This window comes from Amphiprion ocellaris, chromosome 7 (genome assembly GCF_022539595.1).
Source record: "Amphiprion ocellaris isolate individual 3 ecotype Okinawa chromosome 7, ASM2253959v1, whole genome shotgun sequence".
In the NCBI taxonomy this organism is placed as follows: domain Eukaryota; kingdom Metazoa; phylum Chordata; class Actinopteri; family Pomacentridae; genus Amphiprion; species Amphiprion ocellaris.
In genome coordinates this window covers 10,262,145-10,274,922 of record NC_072772.1, presented here as the reverse complement: position 1 = coordinate 10,274,922, position 12,778 = coordinate 10,262,145, and the positions used below count along the sequence as shown (strand labels likewise).

The 12,778-nt window shown below is 37.2% G+C and overlaps 1 long non-coding RNA gene across 3 annotated transcripts; it reads left to right on the top strand.

Moving 5' to 3' along the window:
- The first annotated feature begins 1,555 nt into the window (after window positions 1–1,555).
- Window positions 1,556–7,509, top strand: LOC129349215 (uncharacterized). Of its 3 annotated transcripts, none has more exons than XR_008602134.1 (4): window positions 1,556–2,549; window positions 3,448–3,548; window positions 4,282–4,423; window positions 5,398–7,509. It is a non-coding gene; the product is annotated as an uncharacterized LOC129349215 (long non-coding RNA). The 3 variants fall into 3 exon arrangements; XR_008602133.1 differs by lacking the exon at window positions 4,282–4,423 and having other exon boundaries at window positions 1,774–2,549; window positions 5,398–7,228; window positions 7,292–7,509; XR_008602132.1 differs by lacking the exon at window positions 4,282–4,423 and having other exon boundaries at window positions 1,558–2,549.
- The last annotated feature ends 5,269 nt before the right edge of the window (window positions 7,510–12,778 follow it).

Sequence of the window (12,778 nt, the reverse complement as noted above, 5' to 3'; positions counted from 1 at the left end):
GTAAAAAAGAACAAGACCAAATGATGTGAGTTTAATGGGTTAGCAGATATGTTAAGCCAAAGTCAGAGTGTTTAGTCTCATAAAGTCTGCTTATGGCATGAAATGGTTAAATAGGACATAAAATATGATGTAATCAGCTGCATTTTTGGTTGTGTTCATTGTATTCTTCAGGTAATATACCTTTAGTGGCACCAGGCATTGAAATGAACAAGAAATTGAAGAAAACAAGGGTGGTCTAATCATTGTTTCCATGACTGTAATTATGAACTTCTTGTCTCACTACTCAGTTTCTCTGCATCCATAATATGCATAGTCAACACTTTAAGTTGTTATTTACTAAATTATTATCGACTGTGTTTTTAGCATGCATTTTTTTAAAAAATAAATTGCATATTTTACCTTCAGTTGTCATTGAGGAGAGAATTTTATTTATTTATTTTTTTTAAGTCTTGGAACCTATTTTATTGGATTCCTTGACCCCCCAAAAATGTACATTTTGACACCAAGTTTGCCATTAACAGAAACAAAGATATGGGCCTTTCAAGTATGGTCGGCGGCCACTTTAAAAATATCTGCCAAAGTGTGATCTCACTTGTGTCTTAGGGTAAATTTATTTCTATGGCCCTAAAGTACTTCCATGCCAAAGGGGACCTTTGCATCATGACTTGAAGTCAAAAGTCACTTAACCTCCCTACTAAAAGGAAGGCTCTGTTTTGTGTTTTTCTGTGAGTTTGGGATTTAAATCGACTGTGAGAGCTGCTAGCCCTCGATGTTATAATACAGGACAGAAGGCTGCAGGTTCAGGACCACAGCTGAAGAACTGCACTTCTAGGACCCTTTTTTCCCCACAACAACTCCACCCACTGAACTGGTGATAGCACTCAAATCATACTTCCTGTCCAATTACAGAGACAGGTTAAAGATTTATTCCATAAGTTTATGGTATTTTCTCATGAAGAAGTTGTGGTTTTAAAGGTTTATTCTACCCCAAACACTACTTTCTGTCCAATTACTTATAGTTTTAGGCAGGGGTGAAAGTAGATTTTTTTTTTGCTGGTACTGTAGATAAATTGAAAAATCATGATATATATATATATATATATATATATATATATATATATATATATATATATATATATATATATATATATATATATATAAATAAAAAAATTTAAAAAATTTTGTTATTATAATTTTAATTCATCAAATACATTTATTGATTTAAAAAGTCTAGTCAGTTATGTAAACAGGCTTTTATTTGTAGTGCAACAATGCAACAATGTAAACAACATGAAAATGTATAAACTGGGAATGGCAGAACTAACTTGAAAAAGAACAACATACTTAAAATAATCTGAAGCTTACAACATATCCCAAAGTGGGCTAAAATAATCATCTTCTGTAGGGTCATTGTGCCATGCCACTTGTTGCATGAGCTGCTCTTCTGCCTTTCCCCAGCCAAGTTTTCACATAGGGCAGTGGATCCCATTTCTTGCATTTCTTTCTATCTTTCTTTCTTTCTCTCTGGTTTTGATCCTCGCAAAGTATCAAAAATTCGTCTTTTAAATTACCCTATCAAAACATACACATTTATTTGTCATTTCATTTATTATTTGCATTGGCCCGCTTTCAAATTTATTGTGTGAATGATTGGTTTTGACAGAAGCAAGTGTCCCCGAACATCAAATCAAACGCACCCCTTTGCAGACCGCGCATGCTCAATTCGCTCTCGGCTACTCGGCTTAGAGTAAAGGAAAAGTTTCGCCGGGTTTGGCTTTTCGCCTCTCGCTCTCGTGTGTGAGCGAGACAGACGCCCACGGAGAATGAACGCTTTGTCATGGCTTATTATCCTACGGTTGCAAGCAAAAATAATCTCTTGTTTGAAATTTACGTAGGAAATAAAGTGCTTAATGTTTTAGGCTTCATGCTTTAGCATCACTTTTTTGTGTTCACGAGTACGATTCGCACGGGTCGCGGGATCCGCGGCCGGTTCACTGTTTGAGCTGGCAGCTCATCTCCCGTGATCTCCGTACCACGCCGTTCCGGGACCTAAACTCTTACCGGAACGCCGTTCCGGACCGTACCGGCTTACTTTCACCCCTGTTTATCTGGCAATTGGATTTTCCGTTCTGAAACGGGTATTGAAAGACAAAAAACGAGTGGTTATTTGATTTTCGTTTTAAAATACAAAAATTTAAATTGAAATACAAGGCGTTTTTCCTTTTCGTGATCAAAAAGGGATATACGAAATTTTAAAAATGCTTTGATTTTCATTTCATATTTAGAATAACAAAAAATAAAATCAGTAAGAGACAGAAACGAAAAAGGTCCATTTTTTTTTATTTTCTGAGACCGGAAGTGATCATCGGCAAGTGTGGAGCCAAACGACAACAAGATTCTCAGAGGGCGGAGCCAGAGAGCAGCGATTGGTCAGACCATAGATAATATAGAAGACAGCGCGCTAGCGTATCTGGTCTGTGTTTGTCTATGGTCGGCAGGTCTGGTAGCATCTCTGACTGCTGTTGACTTTGTTTTTGGAGTAAAACACGGTAAGAAGATGAATACTTCTAACAAGTAGCGTTGTTTTGTTGTACGTTAAGTCAGCGACTTGTGAAGAGTTGTGTTTTGTCGTGTTTGAGCAGTTGGTCCGGACGCGTTAGCTTGCTAAGCGGCTAAGTTAGCTAGCGGGCTAATTAACACAGGTGGCTAACTTACCGCTGAACACCTGTTAATTGCTGCCTGTCCGTCTTTATTAGAATGACCTTCTCAACCTGTATTTCTCTGCTGTGTATTTTAGCTTTTAAAAAAGTTATTTTACTTTAAGGTTAACTGAAACCCGTTGAGCTGCACTGAAGTTTAACATTCAGCTGGTTTGAATTAAACCGCCCTTAACTTAACATTGCGCAACATTCCCTCTCTGAATCTCCATAATTTCATTGAATTCCTTCTCTCTTCCACTGCTCAAGTTCAATCCAGTATATAAAATGACATTAATAGTGAATAAACTAACAACCAGCCATTGTGTTTATTTCTTACTGTATGTATTTGTAGTAAAACATGAGTTGAAACATCCTACTTTTGGATCTAGAACTGCACAAGCCATTCATTTTCAGTCACCTGACGAGTTAAACTCCCCTTTTTCTGTGAGGTTGAAGCAGAAAGTCTGAATTAACAAAGAAAGTTGTTTATAATTTGTGATACCTGTTATCTCTGACTGAGGCTTTAGTTTTTGTTGAGCTGATTTACACGTAGAAACTTTGTTCAGGAAGATTTCTCAGTAGCTCAGAGGACAGGCTGCTTTTTACACAACCTTGTAAGAGAATGTCTGTCAATGCTTTCAGCAGAATTTTGAAACACAACACTTCCTAAACAGATATTTTGAGGCTGTGAGGTTGAACGTTTGAGAGTATATCAGTGTGGGTTTTTTTGTGGTCTTTCTGTTTCTAGGTGGAAGCTGAATTAGTGAGGATGACTCCTGCTCCTGTCATCTCTAAGCTCCTCCCACATCTTTACCTGCTCATGAGGAAAATCACTCCTGTAGAATGCAGGTATGTTTGTCATTATTATAAAAAGATGTTGCCTGGTGACCTGTCAGAAACCCATCATACAGAGTCAGCCAAAATAATGTTTACACACATCAGGAAAAGAAAAACTTGCATAAATATTTCAATACCAAATTTATTCAGATATCACGAGATTAATAAAAGTTATCTTTGGCCTCTACAATTACAAGAGGTGCTCAAAGTGGTGGCCACTGGCTTCCAGACATTTCTGTTCTGTTGTAGACGTCACTTGTTGATGCTCCATTCATGAGGGTAGCGCCATCTGTTGGGAAAACATTGTACAAAAGGACACAGAGTTATCGTGATTTGATCAAACTTAGAAAGAGGAATCTATATGTATAGAAGTACTTATACAAATGAAATATTTATTAAAGTTTTTCTTTTCCTGATGTGTGTACATTATTTTGGCTGACTCTGACTCTGAACTTAATGAGAACAAAACTGTCATTTAATTGTTGCTCTGAAAACTTCTTTAGTGAAAACCAGCTGGTGTTCTGCTTTGAAACAAACTGCTGTTGAGGTCTGTGTTTTTAGGTTTAACCCCACAGCTTCTGAATGAACTGATAGTTGTTTTTTTTCTTGATCAATGTGAACGTTATAATTGATGGTAACATTTACTGATCATATAATCAGCATGACAATATAACAGTATAACATTCTGACCACCTGACTAATACTGTGTTGGTCCCTTTATGCTGCTAAAACTCCTCTGACCCAGTGGTTCATCAGAACCTCTGGGGATGTCCTGTGGATTCTGTGGATCCTGTGGGTTGCAGGGTGGGTCCTACCTAGACCAGGCTGATCCTGGACCATCCCACAGATGCTCAATCAGATCTGGATGTGGGGAGTGTGGAACCCAGGTGAACAGCTTAGCTCTGTCGTGTTCCTCGGACCACTCCTGAGCAGTTTTAGTTCTTCCTGCTGAGGGTGGCAGCTGGCATCAAGGAGTGCTGTTGCCATGGAGACTAGGGGGTTGTTTGTCCTGCAGTGTTTAGGTGGTGGTACATGTCAAACATCCACATGAATGTCAAGGTTTCCCAGCAGAACGTTGCATTAGAACAAGATGATGGATGTTGTTCTCTTCAGCTGTCAGTGGTCAGAATGTTGTGGCTGATCAGTGGATCTGTCTGCCTTTACTCTGACATCCAGAGTTATACAGAAGTGTAGTATGTGTGCAGTGCAGAAGAGATTTACTTTATTGTATGCAGTTTTTTGTTTTTAATGGAGAGCATGTTTTTATCCACCTGAAGAAGACCTAATCTTTCTCTTCAAAGGATAGTTAATAATTACTATGGCTTCCATAGCGGTCTCATCAGAGAAAATCATATCCATATACAGATTTTTATTAATTCCAGGGCTGGTTCAGTAAAGATTATAATAATAACTACATCAGATAATTCTTGGTTGCAGTTGGAATTTTGCAGACTGAGAGATGGTTGAGAAGGTTTGCAGTTCTTGTTTTAGCAAAATATGTTATAATAGAAGGTCTTTATTGTCATTGTACATGAAATTATCTGCAAACCAGCAAAGTGTATCAGTCTGAGGTATGTAAAAATAAATAAAGAAAAATGCTTCTAAAGCCAATAATAAACAGAATATTTTGAGGGAATATTCTAAAAAGGAAAGAAAAGCTCCATTCTCACTCCTCTCAGGATAAACTGTCATTAAAATTGACTTTAAATTTAGCTTCAACACGAGATAAAAACATTTACTTCCATTACTGATATTGTCAAGTTTTAATAAAGTTCATGCTACTTTTATAAAATGATGAAAGTGAATAAATTGTATTTTTTGTGATCTGTGTTTGATTTCTGTCTTTTCTCCTGTCATCCAGATGTTCAGAGGGAGATGATGCCACATCTGGTCCAGCCAATGGAAGGTCTTGAAGTTCTCTGACTGGCCTCGACTGAAGATGGTCGTCTCACTGGATTTAAGGTTCAGATGCTCAGTAACAAACTCCACCAATGTGCCAACAGGGAAGCTTTAGGTTTATTAAATGTTGCTATGAAGGTTTCGCTGTTTTTCTTTGTGAATGCAATGTGCTCCAACTGAAACTTGAATTAGAACTTAGAAGTAAATCCTTCCATCTGAAAGGATTTAGTTGCATTAATAACCTCATAACATTCTAATTTTTATTCCAGTCTTGGTTGGAAATAGAATCTCTGTATTGATTCAGGTAAAAACTGAACTTCACAGCATGTTGGAGCAAAACAACCAGATGAAAACTGTGATGGTGTTGGATTGTCAGACCGTAATGTTGCAGCTCAAAGCAGCTTTTCTGTCTCGGTTCATTCTGACATTCAGCTATGAATCAACACAGCAGATGGTGATCCATGCTGTGGAAGTCTCACATCTCCTGATTTAATGGAGCTGCTTTGCACTTTTTACACTGTTTATTCACCAACACTTTATTTAATAAAAGTCCCATCTAGTTTTCATGAGGAATGTGATGTTTTAATTTCTCTGTGAATAACTGCAGTCTAATGCAACAGCTGGAGTTGTAACATCTGTCCTGATATTGATCATGAAGTATTGATCAGAATACTTACGGTCAGCAGTCATCCCTGAAGTTTTACATTAAAATCTTTACTTGTGTTGTGAACTTTGGTAAGAAGCAGAAACTTTTGCGTTGCCATGGATACATGAGTGTTAAATTCTGTCCATGTTTCCATTTTGGGAAATTCAGTCCAGTTCCAGAATGTGGAGGAATTTAGTCTCACAATCACAGACAACAAATATTATCTGAAAGTTGGGTTGTTCTTGTTTATCAGCACAATACAAAAAGATTAATGTTAGAAATATTCCAGTTAAGACCCTAGAATATCATGATTTATGTAAACTTACCTCAATAATATGAATGTTCAGGTTAAGATTGTACAGTGATATTTATTATGTAAGTTTAGCTGATTAAAGTTTGACTCTGCACTAAAATATTATTTAAATTGACATCATCATTATAATATTTAGGGTCAGACCCTACAGTATTGAGATTAAGAAATCAAATATTCTATAAAATGTAAATACACTGAACTCATTTGGATATATTTAAGTGAGACGCTACAATATTATTTGACACAAATCTATCTAAATCAAAATCTTAATAATTTTCACGCCAAACATTTACTGGACTGATTTAAACATTAAAATCACTCCTTTCTAATCCTCTGCTGTAGGTTCAAACCTGAGGCCTTAAATAGAAACACACAAGTATCTGTTTGAAGGAACTTCTGCAGAGTCCTGGTTCCAGAACATGATGATAGAATTATAGACAAACTTTAACAAAAGCTGCCTGAGAGTTTACAGGTTTTTATGTTAGACTTCTTCAGTAATTTAATGAGCGTTATCAGCAAAAATCAAGTGTTCATTTGATGAACTTCATTTCCTAAAACATCCAGAATTGGAGCTCATATCTTTGGCTGCTGTAAAGTTTCTGCTCCTTCAAAGTTCACAACACAATGAATGAATTCCTAAAACACTCTCAATGCTGGAGAGCGTTTGTGATGCTGAAGCAGTGACCAGTTTTTCTGTTTCTTCTCTGGAGATGCACAATGAGGGACGTCTGCAGAGACTGAGAAAGAGTCTCACCACATCCTGACATGAGGAAAAAGACTTTATTGAAGACTACAATGAGAAAAACTATCAGACAGTAGACGGCTGCATTCAAGGTGAGCTCTGAACATTTGATCTGGAACAGGAATTCAGTAACGGCAGCATGAGCTTCATTTCAGTCTGTAGCTGCTGAATTCATGGATGAATCATCTGGCACTAGAGAGGAAGACCATCAAACATCCACGTCAGCTGATGGAGTTCCAAGAGTCTCACCAAACAACCAACCTACAGAGTGAAGACCTCAAATCTGATTGGACGGCCTCCTATTCAGCCACATGTGTGAACAAATGCCTCTAAGCTGATTTGTTTTCTAAAATAAATCTAGTTTAAGTCCTAATCTATGCCTGTGTGTTTGCTTCTTTACACTGCTGTTAACAGTTTAGGCTGTTAGATTGTTCCAGATAAAACAAGTACAAGATACTTCAGAGCCGTTCTACCACGAGCCTGACAGGAAGAACTCCAACAGCTACTGAATGTTCCTGTGGTCCCCTCAAGGCTACAGGAGGAGCCCTACGAGGACGAGCCGGTCCACCTGATGGTGGCCAGTCGCTGCGGTTCAAAGCCAACACCGACTACGTGGACTTCTACTGGACCACATGGAGGCCTTCAAACCGGACCAACAAGTTCAGCGACTCCCCGACTAGTGGGTCTGATGACGCCGCCGAGCCTCGGCCCAGCCGGCCTCCTGTCTGTGGGTGTTTGAGTGCTGAGAGGTTTGTGGATGCATGTGAACGTGTCTGTGTTGAAACAGCAGCTTTGGACTCACTAACGCCAGGAAAAACCAAGCGCTCCTTTATTTGTGACTTCCACTAAAAAAAACTGATGAAAATAAGTTTGCCAGGGTTCTGACTGATAACAGATTATTAAATAATGAAAATAATCATTTAAATATTCCTTTAAACAATCCTATTAGGTCTACATTTCCTTTACACTGACTTCTTGGTATATGTACAAGTATTTTGGATGGAATATACCATTAAGCCTAATGTTCAAGGGTTTTTCTGGGAATATACCATTAAACCAACATTTTTACGTAAATGTTCCAGGATGTTGGGTAGAATATACCATCAGATAAACCTTTTAGGTCTACATTGGAAGATTTTAGAGTAGAATATTACTCCAAACCATCCTTTAGGTCTACATTTAAGGTGGAATACTCCTTTACACCAAGATTTTTTGGTCTAGGATTTTGGATGGAATACTCGGTGAAACCAACCTTTTAGGTCAACATTCAAAGATTTAAGGTGGAATATTCCTTTAAACCAACCTAAATTTCATGTTTTGATCATTATCAAGTGAGAAACCTCAATCCAGACTCCTCATAATGACGTTTGAGATTTATGCTGCTGTTATTTGTTTAGTCCAGACTAAATGACAGAAATCCACAACTGTAATTTTATTTCAGGCCTCGGTTATTAAATGTCAGAACAATCTATGTGACTCTAAAAACTCAACAGCTTCACAAACTCTAAGATTAAACTCTCCACAAGGATCCAAAATAAGTTGGACTTCTACATGAGAGCTTCAATTATTCTTCATCTACTTCCTGAAAAGTTTGGTCAATAAAAAAGACAAAAACTAATATTTTCAGCTGAACTAAAGACAGACTTTGTGATTTTTCTGCTCACATGTTGTGTTGTTGTAAACTTCCTCTTTCAAATAAATAGCCGCCTAACCCCCTGGAAACCAGCGTTTGTCCTGTTTTTGTGTTGCTCCTCGGCAACCCTAGACAGCCGGGTCGTAATGTTTTTTGAGCAACACACCATACTATGACGTTTTTACAATGATGGTTCTACTATGAAACCAGTTTGACATGTTCAGGTGTTCTTTGTGTGAAAACTCAGAGATTTCAGGTATCAGAAGGTGGTTTTCAACTTTCTTTGTTAACTTTCTGCCTCAACTTTAAATTTCCTTCACTAAGCCAGCCCTCTGGACTTCCAGTAAGCTGTGTTCCTATTGGCTGTCCAGGTGGCTGCTTGGTGTTATCAGGAACACCTGAGCAGCTCAGTGTCTTCCTGCTTTATTTAGCTGCATTCAAACATTTCCTCTGCTTCTGTTCACCACTGAACTGGGTTTGGCTTCATTGCTTTAGTTTGTTCTTTAGGCGTTGACTTGCAGCTTCCAGCAGTAAAATCGTCTTTAATGTGTTTCTTGGTGTGTTTTAGGGCTTTGTACTGGATAGTTGTCTTGGTAAAGGTGGTTCTTTAGCCACAGTTAGCACATGGTGCTAATGTGTGCAGTGATTAGTGGATTTGGTGCAGCTGAGATGTGTCTTTATCTTTATCTCTAGTGAGTCTTTAGAGGTTTTTGGTCAGACACATTCTGTATTCTTGTTTGAGAACCAGCGTTGGTAGTCCAGAAGGTAAGAGTTCCTGTCCTGATTCTCTGTTCTCAGAGGTTCTCTGGTAGGCTGCAGGAGACTTTAGCGTTTGGGTTGTGCTAGTTTGGTTTTTGTTCGGTTTCATTTGGACGACTATCTTGAGGCCCCTCCATGTGGTTTAGTGAGGTTTTCTGGAACAGTTCTACAAAGCAACCTGCAGCAGAAGAGACTTTGAGAGTTTTTAGGAAGTTCTGGAGACCAGACTTTAGAGCAGCAGAAACATTTATCAGCAGTTTGAGCAGGAGAAGGTGAGGTTCAGAGTAGAAATGAGACGGAAACCTTCTTGACCCGTGTGGTGAGGTCCTGTACCAAGAGTCTGAGCAGGTTGTGAAGAGTCTGTAGTTCTTTGGTCTGAAAGCACAAGAAGAGTCGACTCATTAAAGGAGAAAACAGGAGATATTGTTGGTTCTTCTGTCACTCTGCAGTTTCCTTAGACTGAATCTTAAGTTTATATTTTAAATGATTTACCATGTGAGCCCAAGAAGACTTCAATAAACTCCATCCATCCCCTGGACACAACAGATTAAATTACGATGTTAAATTTTTTTTTTTTTTTTAAATATGTTTTTGAGGTTTAATCATGGTTTTAGCATAGTTTTTTCTCTTTGCTTGTTTAGTTTTGTCATCTGTGTGAAAGTTGCTAAACAAATAAAGTTGAATTGATAAACTGAATAATTGACTAACTCATGATTGTGACAACAGAAGTATTTTCACTGTGATTTAAGAGTTTGTTTCATTTTTAAGGTTGGGATTAAAATCTTGACAGAAAAAAAAATTAAAGAAACAAACTACATGAAAAAAAAAGCAATTAAATCAAAGGAAAAAAAACATTTAATACAATAAAACTTTTAAAAAGAAAATTAAATATCAAATACAATTAAATGATATTAAACAGACAAAATGTTTAATTAGATAATTAAACAGAAGATACAAAACATGTAATTATTAAATTAAAGTTTATTAAACAAAATATTAAACATTAAAGATGAAATATTTAAGATAATTAAACATTAAAAAATACAATTAAACAAGAAGAATATTAAACATTTAAAAAAAATACAAAACATTTAATTAGATTATTAAACCTTTAAAAAGATAAAACATTTAATTAAAAAAATAAATGTTTAATTAGAAAATTAAATCTTAAAGACAATAAAACTTTAAATAGGAATTAAACAGAAAATACAATGAAGCATTTAAAAAGAAAATTAAACATTAAAAGGTGGTAAAACATTTAAAAAGAAAAACCTTAAAGATTTAATCGAAAAATTAAACATTGGGAAAGAAAAGGAAATTTTTCAAACAAGCCGAATGAACATTTGAAAAAACAAACATTAAAAAGACAAAACATTTGGAAATCAAATCAGACATTAGAAAAGAATAAAAGGTGAGAAACAAGTAAAACTAAACATTTAAGAAGAATCAAACTAAAGACAAAACATTTGAAAAGACACCAGTTAGACTTTTGAAGATCAAATTAAACAGAAGGGACAATACAACGATCAAAAAGAGCAAAAACAGATAAAGGTCTTCAAGTGTTTTCTAGTCTGAAATGAAAACATCAAATTGTTTCTTCAAACATTTCCTCTATGTTCTTGGTTTGATTGTGGAAAAAGTCTACTAGTAGTTGAAGGCATCTATCGAACTAATGTTACCTTCTGATCTGATCCTTCTGATCTCCACAAACTTTACTGTTCAGTGAAGAGAATCAAAGTTTGTTGAGGATTTCTAAAAAACCCACAGGTGAAGGTCTGAGAAGAACTCGGATGGATGGTCTAAATGTGAAATCAAGACTCATGGTCACAAGTTCTGTTAACCAGAAAGTTCAAACTAACAGAGAAGTACTGAGAAACTTTTAAGATTTCATTCCTCAGACTGTCTAAAGGTTCAAACTAACAGAGAACTACTCAGGAACTTAGAGGATATCAGTCCTTGGACTGTCTGAAAGTTCAATCTAACAGAGAACTACTGTGGGACTTAGAAAATTTCAGCCCTCAGACTGTCTGAAGGTTCAAACTAACAGAGAACTACTCAGGAACTTAGAAGATATCAGTCCTTGGACTGTCTGAAAGTTCAATCTAACAGAGAACTACTGTGGGACTTAGAAAATTTCAGCCCTCAGACTGTGTGAAAGCTCAGGTCCTGAGGACTCGGGAGGTGTGGAGGCTTTGGAAAGTCTTGGAACTGAGGGTTCCACCCTCCAGCTCAAAGGTTGAAGTCCAACCTCCTGAGAAAAACGGTCGAGACGAGACTCGAGTTAAAAAAAAACTCGAAAATGACAAAAACTAGATGACAAATGCGCAAAAAAAAGAAGATTTAGTATCTGAGCGAGTAGCTCAGGGGGATAAAAGAGAGACTACGGAGTCGAAGGTCGCAGGTTCAAGACCCGCCACTGACCTTTTTCTTTCTTTGTCTTTGTCAGGATTTTGATAAAACTTAAAAAGGGTCTGGTCTTGAACCAGCGACCTGCAGCTCCACAGGCAAACTCTTAACTCACTGAGCTACAGATCAGATGAAAAGAAATAATTTCGTCGTCCCTTTGACTTCGTAGTTCCTGAAGTGACCACATGGGCAGAGCCAAGGCGGAGTCTGGGTGGAGCCGGGGCGGAGAGTAGGCGGGGAGGTGGGTGGTGGCCTCCCCCCTCTACTCCCCCACCGCCCACCACACCTTCCCCCGCCCCACGAGTTCTTCGAGTCTCGACAGGTTTTCCCGAGTTTCTGGAGTTTCCACGAGGTCGGAGGCAGAACAAGTTGTCATGAAGAGGTGTTGAAGTCGGTCAGGGTGGACTGACTTTTTACAGCGACTAGAAGGAAGACGACTAGAAGAGCAGGTCTTTAATCTTGAACCTGATGTTCAACTTGATATCTTTACTTTGACATTTTTAGCACCACAAACCTTTAGTATCACACTTTATTATCATTTATTAGGACTTTAATGGAATCCACCAGCAGATTTACTTTTTGTTGACAAACTTTATTCTTGTCGTTGTGGGACTGCAGTATTTAAAACTCTTCCTTCTATTTGACCTCATGTTTATTAGTTTTAGTTTAGAAAGTTATTTTAGTTGCCCATTAGTCTCTGAAAAACCAAATAATAAATTGGATTAGTCACAAAATTTTAATTTCTTACTTTGTCATATTTTAGATATGACAAAAAATATAAAAATAAAGTGTCTTCAGACAATTTGACCTGTAAGTGGCGTTATATAAATAAAATTGAATTAAA